At 48.2% G+C, this 18,191-nt stretch overlaps 1 protein-coding gene across 1 annotated transcript in view; it reads right to left on the bottom strand.

Annotated features, from left to right (window-relative positions):
• Window positions 1-18,191, bottom strand: part of C8H16orf89 (chromosome 8 C16orf89 homolog) — a 152,192-nt gene that overhangs the window by 47,436 nt on the left and 86,565 nt on the right. The gene's annotated exons all lie outside the window — the stretch shown is intronic.

The following is an 18,191-nucleotide window of genomic DNA, read 5'->3' as shown; positions in this document are numbered from 1 at the left end:
TACGGGCTTTCTGCTCCCCCTTCCAGAGCTATAACATGGGGTCACCTCGCGTAATAGCTGGTATTTCCCGGCACTTTGGAGAGGCCATGACCTGTGGCTAATACCGGACATCACCAAGCCCATCCAAAATACTGCAGCACTGGACCCTCCTCATCACTGCTCCGTACTGAGTGAGGTAGAGCAGGAGTGCACAATAGAGCAAGCGGGGTGTATTTATCGTTGAGCAAGATTTATCAACTGAAGTGTGCCCATTCACTTCAAAACCCCCCTGGTCAATGCCTTGTATATGTGTATGCTACATAGAATCAGTGCAACTGTAGGTTTACACTCAATGGGGCATCCGTAGCAGCCCTACAGCTCTCCGTTGCTTTCCCAGAAGGGGGAAATGTAATGCTATTGCATTACGTTTATCTATGTTTTGTGCATTCGATTGCTAAGAGCTGCCAAAGGCAGCCTTCTGCAATCACGAGCCAGGAAATCCTGAGGAGCAGAGGTAAGGCTTCCCCAGCAACCCATTGTCTCCCCGCGATTACATCGTATGGGGGCTATGGGGCCACTAGACACCAGGGAATAGAGTCATTTATTGTTTAAATGCTGTGATCTATATAAATCTCCATTGTCCATCGTTACCGACTTGTGGGTCCACTTCATGTCCGTCCACCCGACCTATAACATACATGTATGTGTCAGGATCCGAGTACTGTGAGGATACTGGTGGTGGATCCTCTGTGTCAGTGGGGTGATGACGTGGGCCGTACCAGGGGAACGGAGTCTAAGGGGTTACTGGTATTCACCAGAGCCCGCTGCAAAGCGGGATGGACTTGCTGCGGCAGGTAACCCCCAGGTCGTTCCACCCGATAGCGACTCAACCCCGACTGACTGCTGAGATAGGAGGTAAGTATAGTTTATTGAAGAAATTTTTTTTTCCATGAGAACCCCTTTCTTTAAGAATATTCCAGTACTTTGCTCCATTCAGTGGCTGGCACCATTATTTAAAAAACCATCCCCACAGCATGATGCTGCGGTATTGGGCATGTGATGAGCAGTGAGTACCTGGTTACTTCAGACATGAAGTTTGGAAATGAGGCAGTAGAGTTCAATATTGGTTTCAACAGACCAGATAATCTTTTTTTTTCACAGCCTGAGAGTCCTTTAGATTTAGCCCTTTTTTTTTGCAAACTCCAGGTGACCTTTTATGGGCCCATTAGTGAGGAAAAGCTTCTTTCTGGCCACTCTGCCATAAAGCCCAGATTGGAGAAGTGCTGCAGTCATGAGTGACCTTCTGAAAGTTTCTCCAATCAGCACACAGGATCACTGCTCCAGCTGCAAGCTCCGGCTGTGAACGCAGTGTCCCTGGGTCCCCGTCTGCCGGTGGGGCTGGGATTCGCATTGCGGGATGCGCCTGCATGCAAATCCCAGCCCATCACTCACCACGCTCCGCTGTCCCTCTGTCTCAGCTCCGGCACGCGCCAGAGCTCTGAAATTTAGAGGGCCAGTGTGCCCATAATTAGTGTTTGCACCTGACACCCCATTATAAATCCCTGCACCTCCCACACTTCCGTGCCGGATCTTCAGTGCCCCTCGCCTGAGATTAAGTGTTGCCTATTGCCTGTTTGTCTTTTCCGTGTATTCAGACCTTCCGCTACGTTACTAGACTCTGCACCTTTGCCGCCTGCCTTGACCTTCTGCTACGTTTGACTACGCTACTGCCTTATCCTTGCGTACCTCGCCTTGCCCAGCTACCTGTGTGGTCGAGCCGTGTCGGGGGTAGTGACCTGGGTGTCGCCTGCTGCAGCAAGCCCATCCTCCCTTGCGGTGGGCTCTGGTGAAGCAGCAGCACCTTAGACTCTGCTCCCCAATACGGTCCGAGCCATCAGCCACACAGGTAAAAGGATCCACATACAGCTCCGTTACAGCAAGATCCGGCCATGGATCCCGCTGGGGTTCCTCTGCCTGATAATCCAGATCTCGCTTCCATTGTGGCGCTCAAGTCACAGCAGTTGGTCCAGCAGGCACAGTAGTTAAGCCAGTTATCCGCCATGATGCAGCAGTTGCTAACAGCACAGCAACAACCACCACAACCATGGCCTCCTCCTGCTCTGCTGGAACACTTTCGCTCCTGCAGTCATCTCCGGATCAAGACTCTGTCTGTCTCTTCCTGAGAAATATGAGGGGGATCCCAAGTACTGTCATGGTTTTGTGACTCAGTGAACTCATGGCGGATCAGTTTCCTACAGAATGAGCAAAGGTGGCCTCCATCCTTAGTTTTTTAACTGGAAGGGCTTTGGCCTGGGCAACTCCGCTTTGGGATCGCAGTGATGCTCTCACTACCAGTCTCCAGGCATTTCTGACGGAATTTTGGGGTGTCTTCAAAGAACCTGCTCAAGCTTCCTCCGTTGAGACGGCATTGCTAAGTCTTACTCAGGGTAACTTCTCTGTAGGCGAGTATGCCATTTGGTTTTGTACCCAGGTATCAGAGTTAGCTTGGAATGATGAAGCCCTTTGCGCCACTTTCAAGAGAGGACTTTCTAGCCATATCAGGGATGCCCTTGCCGCCCGGGAATTGCCCGCTACCTTGAATGAGCTCATACAGTTGGCGTCTCAGATTGATATTCGTTTCTCTCATTGACGTGAGGAACATTACCAAGAAAGGGAGTCTGCATGACCTCGGCACTTCCCTTGTCTGGCGCCCGTCTACCAGCAACAACCGCAGCCCTCTACGATGCCTCCCACTGTGGAGGCTATGCAGGTGGATTGGTCTCGCCTGACCCTGCAGGAAAGAACCCGCTGTCGAGCTGAGAATCTGTGCTTATATTGCGCCAGTGCAGACCATTTCCTCAGAGACTGTCCTCTGCACCAACAGTCACAGGGAAACGCTCGCACCTAGGGTTTGTAGGAGAGGCCTCCCTAGGTGTGAATACCTCCTCTACACGCTTGAATTTGTAGGTCCAGCTGTCTCTACCCTCCAAAGAGACTATCTCCATTCTAGCTTTCCTGAAATCTGGTTCTGCAGGAAACTTTATCAATGCCTCATTAGTGCATAGGTATCACCTGCCTGTAACCTGCCTTCTGAAGCCTTTGAACATCTCCTCGGTTAAGGGAGAAAATCTGGACTGTACTATCTTTTTCCGCACAGTACCCTTTTCTATGCTATTTGGAGTTCTGCAAAAGGAAAAATTGTCCTTCTATGTACTTCCACATTGTACCTCCACTCTTCTACTAGGCCTTCCCTGGTTACAACTACATGTCCCGCATCTTGACTGGAAGACTGGAGAAGTACTTCGCTGGGGAACATACTGCTATAACAACTGATTCCATAGCCTGCCGTCCAAGTTGGTGTCTCCTTCCACTCCTCTGCCCGATCTGCCGTCTTTTCTTCAGGATTTTGCTGACGCCTTCAGCGAGAAACAGCTGAAGTTTTACCTCCACATCGTCCTTATGATTGTCCGATTGACTTATTGCCTTGGACCACACCTCCTCGGGGCAGAATTTACCCCTTGTCTGTTCCAGAAACTGAGGCCATGTCTAACTATATAAAAGAAAATCGAAAGAAAGGTTTTATTAGAAAGTCATCCTCTCCTGCTGGAGCCAGATTCTTCTTCGTGGAGAAAAAAGACGGATCCTTGCGACCTTGCATCGACTACTGCGGCCTGAATAAAATTATTGTAAAAAAACGCTACCTACTTCCATTGATCTCTGAGTTATTTGATTGTCTAAGTGGTGCTACGATCTTCTACAAACTCGACCTAAGAGGGGTCTATAATTTGATTTGCATCCGTGAAGAGGATGAATGGAAGACTGCGTTCAATACTCGTGAAGGACATTCCGAGTATCTTGTCAGACTCCTCACCTTTGCAGTCTGCCTTGACCTTCTGCTAAGTTTGACTATGCTACTGCCTTATCCTTCGGTACCTCACCTTGCCCAGCTACCTGTGTGGTCGAGCCGTGTCAGTGGTAGCGACCTGGGTGTTGCCTGCCGTAGCAAGCTCATCCTGGCTTGCGGCGGGCTCTGGTGAAGACCAGCGGCACGGTACCTTAGGCTCTGCTCCCCGATATGGTACAAGTCATCAGCCATACAGGTAAGAGGATCCACATCCAGCTCCGTTACAATTGGGTTCTCGGTCACCTCTTTTAGCAAGGCATCTTTCCTCCCAATTACTTTGTTCGGTGGGGCAGCCAGCTGCAGGAAGAGTCCTGATTGATCTACACTTCTTCCATGTAAGAATAATGTAGTCCGTTGTGCTCTTGGGAACCTACAGTGCAGAAGAAATAGTTTTGTACACTTCTCCAGATCTGTGCATCCACGCAACCCTGGCTCTGAACTTTACAGGCAGTTCCTTTCGCCTAATGACTTAATTTTTGTTTTTATATGTGTTATCAGCTGTGAGACCTTATATAGACAGGGCTGTGTCTTTCCAAATCCTGTCCAACCACTGAATTGACCACAGGTGACACCAATCAAGGTGTAGAAACATCTCCGAGGGGATAAAGAGAAATGGGAAGAGCCAGAGCTAAATTTTAATTTGGTAATTTCATAGCAAATGGTCTAAATACTGTACTGTACATGTGGAATTTCAGTTTTTACTTTTAATATATTTGCATGAGGAACTATGGCTGGCACCATTATTTAACCCCTTATGGACATGCGCCATAAATGTACAGGGCTGCATAGTGTCACTGTTACGCCGAGCGCTCCGGGTCCCCGCTCCTCCCCGGAGCGCTCGCAGCATCCTCTCATTCGCAGCGCCCCGGTCAGACCTGCTGACCGGGTGCGCTGCAATATCACTCCCAGCCGGGATGCGATTCGCGACGCAGGAGGCGCCCGCTCGCGATGCGCATCCAGGCTCCCGTACCTGACCCGTTCCCCGTCTGTCTTGTCCCGGCACGCGCGCGCCGGGTCTCTGCAATTTAAAGGGCCACTGCGCCATTGATTGGCGCAGCAGGCCTAATCAGTGTGTTCACCTGTGCACTCCCTACTTATACCTCACTTCCCCTGCACTCCCTCGCCGGATCTTGTTGCCATTGTGCCAGTGAAAGCGTTCCCTTGTGTGTTCCTAGCCTGTGTTCCAGACCTCCTGCCGTTGCCCCTGACTACGATCCTTGCTGCCTGCCCTGACCTTCTGCTACGTCCGACCTTGCTCTTGTCTACTCCCTTGTACCGCGCTTATCTTCAGCAGTCAGAGAGGTTGAGCCGTTGCTGGTGGATACGACCTGGTTGCTACCGCCGCTGCAAGACCTTCCCGCTTTGCGGCGGGCTCTGGTGAATACCAGTAGCAACTTAGAACCGGTCCACCAACACTGTCCACGCCAATCCCTCTCTGGCACAGAGGATCCACCTCCAGCCAGCCGAATCGTGACAGTAGATCCGGCCATGGATCCTGCTGAAGTCCCGCTGCCAGTTGTCGCCGACCTCACCACGGTGGTCGCCCAGCAGTCGCAACAGATATCGCAACAAGGCCACCAGCTGTCTCAACTGACCGTGATGCTACAGCAGCTATTACCAGAGCTCCGCAATCTTCTCCTCCGCCAGCTCCTGCACCTCCTCCGCAGCGAGTGGCCGCTTCCAGCCTTCGATTATCCTTGCCGGATAAATTTGATGGGGACTCTAAGTTTTGCCGTGGCTTTCTTTCGCAATGTTCCCTGCACTTGGAGATGATGTCGGACCAGTTTCCTACTGAAAGGTCTAAGGTGGCTTTCGTAGTCAGCCTTCTGTCTGGGAAAGCTCTGTCATGGGCCACACCGCTCTGGGACCGCAATGACCCTGTCACTGCCTCTGCACACTCCTTCTTCACGGAGATTCGAAGTGTCTTTGAGGAACCTGCCCGAGCCTCTTCTGCTGAGACTGCCCTGCTGAACCTGGTCCAGGGTAATTCTTCTGTTGGCGAGTACGCCATCCAATTCCGTACTCTTGCCTCCGAATGATCCTGGAATAACGAGGCCCTCTGCGTGACCTTTAAAAAAGGCCTATCCAGTAACATTAAAGATGTGCTGGCCGCACGAGAAATTCCTGCTAACCTGCATGAACTTATTCATCTTGCCACCCGCATTGACATGCGTTTTTCCGAAAGGCGTCAGGAGCTCCACCAGGATATGGACTTTGTTCGCACGAGGCGGTTTCTCTCCCCGGCTCCTCTCTCCTCTGGTCCTCTGCAATCCGTTCCTGTGCCTCCCGCCGTGGAGGCTATGCAAGTTGACCGGTCTCGCTTGACACCTCAAGAGAGGACACGACGCCGCATGAAGAATCTTTGCCTGTACTGTGCCGGTACCGAACATTTCTTGAAGGATTGTCCTATCCGTCCTCCCCGCCTGGAAAGACGTACGCTGACTCCGCACAAAGGTGAGACAGCTCTTGATGTGAACTCTGCTTCTCCACGCCTTACTGTGCCTGTGCGGATATCTTCTTCTACCTTCTCCTTCTCTGCTATGGCCTTCTTGGATTCCGGATCTGCAGGAAATTTTATTTTGGCCTCTCTCATCAACAGGTTCAACATCCCGGTGACCTGTCTCGCCAGACCCCTCTACATCAATTCTGTTAACAATGAAAGATTGGACTGTACCGTGCGTTACCGCACGGAACCTCTCCTAATGTGCATCAGACCCCATCACGAAAAAATTGAATTTTTGGTCCTCTCCAACTGCACTTCAGAAATTCTTCTTGGATTACCGTGGCTTCAACGCCATTCCCCAACCCTTGATTGGTCCACAGGAGAAATCAAGAACTGGGGTACTTCTTGTCACAAGGACTGTCTTAAACCGGTTCCTAGTCGTGACCCTGTGGTTCCCCCGGTATCTGGTCTTCCTAAGGCTTATCTGGACTATGCTGATGTTTTTTGCAAAAAGCAAGCAGAGACTTTACCTCCTCACAGGCCTTATGACTGTCCTATTGACCTCCTCCCGGGTACTACTCCACCCTGGGGCAGAATCTATCCTCTGTCTGCTCCAGAGACCCAAGCCATGTCGGAGTACAACCAGGAGAATTTAAAAAAGGGGTTTATCCGCAAGTCCTGCTCTCCTGCCGGAGCTGGATTTTTTTTTGTGTCCAAAAAAGATGGCTCCCTACGCCCTTGCATTGATTACCGCGGACTTAATAAAATCACGGTAAAAAACCGCTACCCCGCTACCCCTTACCTACAAGGCGCCCACATCTTTACCAAACTGGACTTAAGAGGTGCTTATAATCTCATTCGCATCAGGGAGGGGGACGAATGGAAGACTGCATTTAACACCAGAGATGGACACTTTGAGTATCTGGTCATGCCCTTTGGCCTGTGCAACGCCCCTGCCGTCTTCCAAGACTTTGTTAATGACATTTTTCGTGATCTCCTATATACCTGTGTTGTGGTTTACCTGGACGATATTCTGATTTTTTCTGCCAACTTAGAAGAACACCGCCCGCATGGTTCTTCAGAGACTTCGGGACAATCAACTTTATGCCAAAATGGAGAAATGTCTCTTTGAATGTCAATCTCTTCCTTTCCTAGGATACTTGGTCTCTGGCCAGGGACTACAAATGGACCCAGATAAACTATCTGCCGTGTTAGATTGGCCACGCCCCTCCGGACTCCGTGCTATCCAACGTTTTTTGGGGTTCGCCAATTATTACAGACAATTCATTCCACACTTCTCCACTATTGTGGCCCCTATCGTGGCTTTAACCAAGAAAAATGCCAATCCTAAGTCCTGGTCTCCCCAAGCGGAAGACGCATTTAAACATCTCAAGTCTGCCTTTTCTTCTGCTCCCGTGCTCTCCAGACCTGACCCATCTAAACACTTTCTATTGGAGGTAGATGCCTCCTCTGTGGGAGCTGGAGCTGTCCTTCTACAAAAAAAATTCTTCCGGGCATGCTGTTACTTGTGGTTTTTTTTCTAGGACCTTCTCTCCGGCGGAGAAAAACTACTCCATTGGTGATCGAGAACTACTGGCCATTAAATTGGCGCTTGAGGAATGGAGGCACCTGCTGGAGGGATCAAAATATCCAGTTATTATATACACTGATCACAAGAATCTCTCCTATCTCCAGGACGACTAGTATATTTAGGTATACAGTATTATCATGCGTAAAAAAAACTGTCATACATATGTAAAATATATCTATCTATCTATATATATATACAACCAAAGAATATACGGGGGAGTGGCTACCTCCATGTTGGCTCTTGCACCCCTCCCACCTCTATCAGGTGTATATAAGGTGCACTGGATGTTTCAGATCCTGCAATGCCTGCTGAACTGTTCACACAGATATTGTATTGTAGGGTCAGTCCCAAAATGAGGTCACCGTGGTGGGACGGTCCTAGCTATTTAGCTGCCAAATTTGCAAGCTAAGTACCTCACTGTTTCATAATTTCATATTTTCATTTGTTGCACTACAGCTGTATAGCTTTTCATGTTTAACTATATACTCATGTTTCATCTATATACTCATGTTTTATCTATATCTTTGTGCTAGCAGTGTGCTGCTGTATTCTCCTGTTGCTATCTCTCTCTCTCTATATATATATATATATATATATATATATATATATATATATATATATATATATATATATATATATATATATATACATACAAGTGTGTTTGTGCTTTTTCGGGGGGGGGGGGGGGGGCACATTATAGTTCCCCCACATTAGGTGCAGTATAGTTCCCCACATTAGGTGCAGTATAGTTCCCCCCATTAGGTGCAGTACAGTTCCCCCACATTAGGTTGGCAGTATAGTTCCCGGACATTAGGTGCAGTACAGTTCCCCCACATTAGGTTGGCAGTACAGTTCTCCCACATTAGGTGCAGTACAGTTCCCCACATTAGGTGCAGTACAGTTCCCCCACATTAAGTTGGCAGTATAGTTCCCCACATTAGGTGCAGTGTAGTTCCCCCACATTATGTGCTGTATAGTTCCCCACATTAGGTGCAGTATAGTTCCCTACATTAGGTGCAGTATAGTTCCACACATTAGGTGCAGTATAGTTACCCACATTAGGTGCAGTATAGTTACCCACATTAGGTGCAGTATAGTTCCCCCCCCCATTAGGTGCAGTACAGTTCCCCCCCCATTAGGTGCAGTACACTTCCACCACAGACATGCAGCCTTCAGCCATTTACAGTGTATGGCTGGAGGCTGTATGCCTGTTTACTGCCCCACTTCAGTGTTCCGACCGTCACGCCTCCGGTCCGGGGTCACGATCTACTGCTATGGCCTATGGGCCATAGCAGTAGGTCCCGGGAGCGGAGGAGCGGTGGTCGGAACACCGAAGATGATGTGCTGGTGAGTGGTGACTTACCATACCTGCGTGTCCTCCTCACCGATCCGCTCTGCTCTTCTCCTATGGGTGCACGCACGGGACGTCGGTGACGTCCCTGAGTGCGCTACTTTCTGGCGGCGCCTGCTTTTTTAAAGTTAACACGGGGCCGTAGAGAGGTAACCGGCGCATCCTTGTGTCCTGAAAAGATTTTTCGGGACACAGGGATGCAGGGCCGCAAAGATATTCAATATGAATCTTTTCTTTATGCAATACACCCACTTGCATGACAAGAGATTCAGTACGGAAGTGAACCATACAGTCCAGATTTTGTCCATTAACAGAGGAGATGAACAAGGGCTTGGCAAGCCGAGTGACAGGAAGATGATACTTGTGGATCAAAGAAGAATTAATAAAGTCACCTGCTGATCCAGAATCCAAAAATGCTGTAGCACTGAAGGAAGACTTGGTAGAAGCGAAGACTTGTACAGAAATAGTTAAGCGAGGAGAGAACCTAGGGACATCTCTCCTACGTGCCCTAGGTGCAAGCCTTTTCCCAGGTACTGTGGACGAACAGAATAGTCTTTGAGGAAGTGTTCGGGGCTAGCACAAAACAAGTACAAATTCTCACTGCGTCATCGTGATCTCTACTGTTGCGCAAGATGGGAACAATCCACTTGTATCGGCTCTTCAGCAAGAGGCGCAGGAAACTTTAGAGGTGGATGTTGAAACACAGGTGCCTGGCGAGAATATCTCCGTGTTTGGGCAGATTTCCTCTCTAAGTTCAGTTCTTCCTGCATTTCAGCAAAACACACATCAATAAGTGTGGCCAAGGGTATTAGTTCAGTCAAAGAAGATGGAGGATCCCGTGCAGCAAGGGCATCTTTAATCCTGCTAGACAGTCCTTTTTTGAATGTGGCATACAAGGCCTCATCATTCCATGCTAGTTCTGAGGCTAGAGTGCAGAATTGAACCGTGTAGTCACCAACAGATGAATTCCCTTGACATAGGTTCAGCAAAGCCTTCTCAGCAGAAGAGGCACGTGTGGGTTCCTCAAAGACACAGTGATATTCTGCCAGAAAAGCCGTCAAGTTGGAAGCTACTGGACCCCCGCGGTCCCAAAGGGGTGTAGCCCAGGCCAGGGCTTTTCCTGACAGTAGACTAATGACAAAGGCCACCTTTGCACGTTCTGTCGGAAACAGTTCAGACATGAGCTCCAGATGCATGGAGCACTGTGTAACAAAGCCTCTGCATGACTTGGAATCCCCATCATACTTGGAAGGTAAAGGCAGACATAACTGGGAGCCAGAATATACTGCAGGAGCTGGTGGTGGGAGTGGACCAGGTTTCGGTAGCGGTAGCTGTTGCATCATAGCTGAAAGTTGAGAAAGTTGCTGTGCCTGTCGGGCCAACTGCTGTGACTGATGTACCAGAGGGAAAATCTGCGACTTCAGGCAGGGTTACCTCAGCTGAATCCATGGCCGGATCTTACTGTAACACTCACGTTGCAGAAGACAGGAACTCCGGTGGATGTGGATTCACTGGACCTGTGTGGCAGATGACTCGGAATGTACCAGGGAGCAGAGTCTAAGGTGCCGCTGGTTTTCACCATAGCACGCCGCAAAGCGGGATGGACTTGCTGCGGCAGGCGGTACCCAGGTCGCTACCCCTGGCACGGCTCGAACACACAGGCAGCTGAGGAGATGCGAGGCACAGGAGGGATAAGGCAGCTCGTAGTCAGGATAGCAGAAGGTCAAGGCAGGTGGCAAAGTAGCTTAGTCAGGATGTAGCAGGAGGTCAGTAGGCAGGCGGCAGAGGAGCAAGGTCAAGTCACAGAGAAAGGATCAGTTACATGGTAAGGCAACTCTCAGGCAGGGTAGTGAGGAGGGTGGAGGAATTTATCAATGAGCCACATGTGAATTACACTAATGAGCACACTGGCCCTTTAAATCTTAAAGCTACGGCACGCGCTCCCTAGGGCATTGGGACATGCATTCCGGAGCAGAGAGGCAGAGGCTGCGGCAGGAGAAGCACCAGGTGAGTGACGGCCTGGAGCTGGCATCCGGCCGCACACACTGGTCGTGAGCGCATGGTCCCGTTACCTGCTGCTGCCGGCGGGGTTAGGAGTCTCAGTGCCACCAGCAGCAGCAGGTAACGGGACCATGCGCTCACGGCCAGCATGTGCGGCCGGAGCGCATAACCTAACAGTTAATAAGTCTCCAAAAAAGTTGCCATCCTTCAGAACAAACAATACTTTAAAAAGTATGCAACCAGAGAAAAAAGTACAAAAGAAAGTAGTGAAAAATTGGCAATGGAAAATAAATAGCACACATAAATATCCAGGTGGTTGGAGAGGAGGTGCTAATTATCCAGTGTGGATCAATAGTGGTGCATCACGTCTCAAGAAACAAATATGTAACTGTGACGATCCGTCTTGGGGATTAGCTCTGGGATCGTCCTGGACCACGCCACAGGATGCGTTTCTTCTCAATAAACCAGAAAACAAACGCTTATAATGCAAATCTGGCACCTTGCCAGTTTTATTAGACAGGTTGCAACAAAACAAAATCCTAGACCGTCTGGTCACTGACTAAACAGATCAGTTTGTCCTGACTAACAACCGCTGAGCTTCCCTCAGCCAGTTAAACATATGTCCCCTGCAACCTTCTACTCACACTTCATGGCAGTCTCTTTGAGCCTCTCATAGCTCGGGCTGTGTACTCCTCAGCAGGTTCTGTCTCTTCCCTACAGCCCACATGCTGTCTCCTAGGAAGAGACTCCATTACACTGAGTCTCCATCTCATATACACACCTCCCTTCCCTCCTGCCTCATTACTTAAAAAGCAGGTGAGAGCTTCTGCAGGGTGAGCCAAGGAAATACACCCTTTCCTTGCCACACTGCCACATATCCCCCCCCCTTTGCTCAGACCACCGGGAAGGAGCACATGTATTTGAAAGGCAGAAACCATCTGCCTTTCCTTTCTCTTGGACAACTTTTGTCCCAGTCTCTGAAGTCCTTGACTTTTTTCTTCCGGACTTTTACCAGCCACCAATTGCAAGTCTCTCGGTCACACCTCTCCAGTACAAGGTTCTTCACCCTGGTGTGGGCAGGATTCTTGAAATTAAGGAGTGAGAGGACCGATGCTTCTAACCTTTGTCTTCTTCTTGCTTGCCGGACCTCTGCCTCTGCTTTAGAGAATCTTTCGGCCTCAGTGGCTTCACCAACCACTGTCTTGTTCTCTGTACTGTCAGAGGACCTCTGACACGGGTCCATCTCAGTTTCAACTTTAGAGGACTTCCCATCTGGTTTCACCTCAGTCTTGTCTTCAGTGGATTTCTCACATGGTTTCACCTCATCCCATCCAGCTTTCTCTTCTGGGGCACCAGCTTCCTCAGGTTTGGCTTCAGAGTCTTTGGCTCCTTCAGATTCTTGTGTAGAATCAGCTTCTACTACTGCAGCTTCTTCAGGCTTACTCTTCTCTTCACCTGTAGCTTCAGTTGTGCGATTCTCTTTACTCACAGCTTTTGAGGTTGACTTTGGCACCTCCTCTGGTTTAGCTTCTGCTTCAGAGGATTTCTCTGCCTCAGCATTACCTTCAGAATTTTTGGTCTGCTCAGGTTCAGAGGATTTCCCACCTCTCTTCTTCTTAGTCTTCACTTCAGAGGATTTCCCACCAGGTTTCAGCTCAGTCCTAGCTTCAGGAGACTTCTTAGAGGACTTCACCTCAATCTTAACTTTAGAGGACTTTTTCGCAAATCAGAGAAAGCATAACTGTATCCTGTAACTTCTGCCCCAGAAGCCTTTCTTGAGCCAATTCCGCCATATCTTGGTCTCTGCTCTCTTTTAGGACTTCCTGGTCCTCTTCCTTTTTCTCACATTTTCGCAGCTTACACTGGAGCTTAGCGGACTTCATCCTCTCACTGTCAAGTAACTCTGTCAAGTCCCTGACAGTATCTTCCGAAGACAGCAATTGTTTCCTCAATTGTTCATTGTCCGCCAGCACAGCCACCTGCTCATAGAGTTGCACTCCCAGCAAAACCAAGGCAGCTACGTGGGACCTTCTGCGCGTTTCGTTCTGCGCTTCCAGGCTCTCTTTTAAGATCTTCATGTCATCTTCCAGCTTTATATATCTCAGCTGCTCACTCTTGAGTTGTGCGGAGATCACCTTCTCACTGTCCAGCAACTGTTTCTTGGACTTCACTAACTCATTGATAGATTTTCCACTCTCACCAATCTGTTGAGATAGATCTGAGATCTCCTGTTGCAAGTTCTTGTTTTCATGTTGCAGAGTCTCAACTTGTTCCAGGGCCTCCTCATACTGCTCACGGAGCAAGTCATTGTCATGACGAGCAGATTGAAGAGCATGTGCAAGGGCATTCTTCACCGTGACTTCCTCCTCAAGTTGTCGCTTAGCTTTAGAGACACTCTCCAGATTGCTGGCAAGAGCTTCAGCTTCCATCTTCATTTCATTCTTCTCTTTTTCTATTTTTTCCATGGCTACCAGGCTAGCCTTCTGATCACTCTGCAGAGCCTGATATGCACCATGTAGAAGACTCAGTTCTTCCTGGAATGACATCCGCTTGGCCAGACTCTGCACTTCACTCTCCTTGCTGGTCACAAGACCCTGGGAGCGGGACAGTTCATCCTGCAGAGCCACAAACTCACTTCTGTGATGCTCCATGACTTTTTCCAGCTGAAGCCTCACTTCTTGCTCTTTTTTAAAGTCAGCAAGTGATTTGTCCCTCTCCTCTGTCAAGCGATGTACCTCTTTTTCTTTCTCCAACAACTTCACAGAAACCATCTGCAGGGTTTCTTCCAGATTCTGGATCTGCTCCAGTTTTTTCCCCAAGGCCAGCTCGTCTTTTCCGAGACCTTTTACTGACACTGGTCTCCTCACTCTCGCTGTTAGACCTTGAGACATCCTCTGGTCCTCTGTCAGACACTCGACCCAGCTCTTCTCCATCTCTAGATGAAGTCTCCCCCTTTTCCGTGGTTGCGGCCACTTGTGCCTCATTATTATCATTCACAACAGGTGCCACTGACACCTGGCACTCTTCCTCTCCCACCACGTTGGCAACTCTGGAGACTCTCCCTAAACACTCCCGTCGGACCGGCAATCCCTTGGCGGTAAGTTTGTTGCCCCTAGCAACAACTTCAATGGCTCTTGGCACCAGCGAGTCAGAGAGATTCCTGATCAGTTCCTCTGAACTGTCTCTCGGCTTCTTGGCAGACTTTTCTTTTGTCTTGTCACAGTCTCCTTCACTTAGGACTCTGTCTGTGACCGTAAGTGCAGCCCCCAGCTCCACTGGTACTCTTTTCTGGAGTTTTGGTTTTTCCACAGCCATCTCTGGAGCTTCTATTCCAGTCACCACTTTAACTTGACTCGTGGACTGTTCTTCAGCTCCCCTAGTGGTCTGGCACACTCCCACCTGACATATACCTAGGGTCTGCTGACACTCCCCGTCCTCAGCCTCTGCTGAGTTACTGTCCCCTGCTATGTGGTGAAAACCAAGTGTTGTGAGCCTATCAGGTGTTCCTGCTCTAGTTACCTGACTATCTTCCCACAACTGCTGAAAAAACGGAAAATCCTTCCCCAGCACTACTTCATACTCTAAGGTGGGCTCTATTGCAACCTTGTGACTTATGGTACCATAGGGAGTAGAAATACACACATTAACTGTTTTATAACCCCAAATACCGGCTTGTATAGACACTATAGCGGGGTCTGGTTTTCTGCAGCTGGTCTTTACCAGACTTATTACACATTTTGGATCTAACAAAACCATCATCTTTTTACCTTCTATTTCCAGTTCACACAGGTTTTCTTTTGTCCTGCGAGAGGTGGGAATAGAACTCTTTACATCAGAACACATTAACATAAGTGTTTCAAGAAAAACATTATCAGCCTGCATGGGTTTACAATATACAGCACCATTCACACAGTCCAGTAGAGACCCCCCAGTCCTCACTCCTTCCGGAACCTTTGTGTGCGAACTCTCAGGTGCACTCTCAGCATCCCACAGCTGCCAGAAATACGGAAAGCCTCTGCCCAGTACAATTTCCACTGTAAGTGCCGCACATACCTCCATCATATGGCTTACTGTCCCAAAACATGTATCAAAGGTAATTTGAACAGTCTTACCGGGCTCCGGGCGGGACTTCACAAAGGGAATTATTTCTGGCATAATCCGAGATACAGTCTGGCAACAATCCAAGTCCACCCACAGTGGGATTCCGCCCACCGACAACTCACGGGACCTCGGCTTTGTCTTGGCGACCACAGCTTGTGGCCCACGTCGGTTGCTCCCAGCAACAGCCTTTCGAGGTTGTCCCATTTTCTTGAAAAAAATTCTCGATCCGTTGCCCCTAGCAACGCTCCTCCACAGACACCAAACTGTGCTTGAACTCCTCTGCTGGGCTCCTCCGACTTTCAATCTTGCAGGGGGTTGCTCCTAGCAACAGCTTCTCTCCAACTCGCTTGTTGGTTGCCCTTAGCAACGGCGTGCCCGCATCCTCCACCAAAATGTGACGATCCGTCTTGGGGATTAGCTCTGGGATCGTCCTGGACCACGCCACAGGATGCGTTTCTTCTCAATAAACCAGCAAACAAACGCTTATAATGCAAATCTGGCACCTTGCCAGTTTTATTAGACAGGTTGCAGGGAAAGAAACAAACAAAAAGCAGGAACAAAACAAAATTCTAGACTGTCTGGTCACTGAATAAACAGATCAGTTTGTCCTGACTAACAACCGCTGAGCTTCCCTCAGCCAGTTAAACATATGTCCCCTGCAACCTTCTACTCACACTTCATGGCAGTCTCTTTGAGCCTCTCATAGCTCGGGCTGTGTACTCCTCAGCAGGCTCTGTCTCTTCCCTACAGCCCACATGCTGTCTCCTAGGAAGAGACTCCATTACACTGAGTCTCCATCTCATATACACACCTCCCTTCCCTCCAGCCTCATTACTTAAAAAGCAGGTGAGAGCTTCTGCAGGGTGAGCCAAGGAAATACACCCTTTCCTTGCCACACTGCCACAGTAACATAGAAAAGAAAGCGGAGCACTCACACGCTGCCGCCGTCTGAGCTACCCCCAATTCCACCTTCGCCTCCCTGCAGAAGTCACCGAAATCGGGACCTCCGTTGTTGCAGCCTGATTTGAAGACCTGTGACCGTGTGAGTGCTCCACTTTCTTTTCTTTTCTATGTTACATAATACTTTAAAAAGCTTGGTAAACTGTTAAAAAATATTTATAAATAAAAAAAGTAATTTTTTTGGGGTAATAAATTAATTTGGTATTACATAGTCATAAAGTGAACTACTCATTTATAATTTAAGATTAAGGCGTAAGGAGTAAAAATCACAATTGCAGAATTGTTGTTTAAAAAAAATTAAGTAAAAAAAAAAACTAATCAAACAGTAAAAGCTTTTTGACAGCTTATGTTTCCCCCAAAATAGTGCAAAAAATACAACTTGTCAAAAAGCTTACATACAGCTATGTCAACAGAAAAATGAAATCGCTCCGAGAACACAGGGATGAAAAAGATTGAAAAATTGCTGCATCCATAAAAGGATTAACTACATTGCATTTACTGCAAAATTGCAGGATAAATTGAAACCCAATAGAGTGTATACATTTTTTTCTGTCTGTGCATCTAGAATTCAGCGGAAAAACCTCAGTCTGCTTACACTTAAATTTGGAAGAAGACAGATTGGAGGATGCTGTATTATAGCGCTTTACAACATTGAGGTTGGGAGTGAAAAGTAGATTAATTTTGGGTTTGAGCCTCTAGATCAGTGATGGCGAACCTTTTTGAGCCCGCGTGCCCAAACCGTAATGCACGCCAACTTTTTTTCCCCTCAAAGTGCCAGCATTATTATACCTAATATAAAATTATACCTAATATAAAATACATAAATAATAAAAATTTAAAAAATGTTATTTCAGCTACCGGGTTGGATGCTAGGTCGTTGCTGTAGTAGTTTTTAGTATATTTGCTGGTAGAAGAGCATTGACTGCAGAGAGCAGGCCGTGCCCCGTGTATCAGAACAAAGGAAAAAAGAAAGTTGTCTCTTTCAAGGTGCTTGTAATTTTAAAACATCAAACCTTTAATCTGTATCCATTAAAAATAGAAAAAGGTGGACATCACTCATAAAAGAGAAGCGAAACACCAAGACGTTATAAGCTAAATGTAGCTCTTAATCATGGCTACATGTAGCTCGAAACGCACTGGAGTTTAACTTCTCCTTGGAAGATCTGGAGGCAACTTTCTTTTTCTTTTGTTCTGATTCACGATACATATATACATACGTCATACATACATACACACATCATACATACATAACACACACACATATATATATATATATATATATATACATACTGCATAAATACAAACATCATACATACTGCATAAATACAAACATCATACATATATAATACATACATACATCATACATACATAATATATACATATGTACATCATACATAATACATACACAAATCCATAATATATACATGCACACATCATACATAAATACATCATACATACATAATAAATACATACCTAATACACACCATATATACATCCCATCCCCCTCCCATCCTCGGTCTGTGCACTCTTCTCACCTGCGGCAGCCATGTTGGGGTCAGATGCCGGGCGCGTCCACTCCCATCTGCTGCACACTTTGCACCGTCGCCCACTTCTTCCTGATGCCGAGGAATGGACACTCGGCGGCAGAAGTTGCGGCCAGGATCATCTCAGGAGGAGGAGGAAGGGCAGCCCCTGCTGTTAGCGCAGCAATGTGCGTGGCCGTTGAAGAGGGGGAGGAGCAGCCAGAGGAAAGGGGATAGAGCAGCCAGAGAAAGGGGGATAGATCGGCCGGAGAAAACGGGATAGAGCGGCCGGAGGAAGGGGGATAGAGCGGCCGGAGAAAGGGGGACAGAGCGGCCAG

Source organism: Hyla sarda, chromosome 8, assembly GCF_029499605.1.
Source record: "Hyla sarda isolate aHylSar1 chromosome 8, aHylSar1.hap1, whole genome shotgun sequence".
Classification (NCBI taxonomy): domain Eukaryota; kingdom Metazoa; phylum Chordata; class Amphibia; order Anura; family Hylidae; genus Hyla; species Hyla sarda.
Note: the sequence above shows the minus strand (reverse complement) of the source record. Positions and strands in the feature narration are given on the sequence as shown.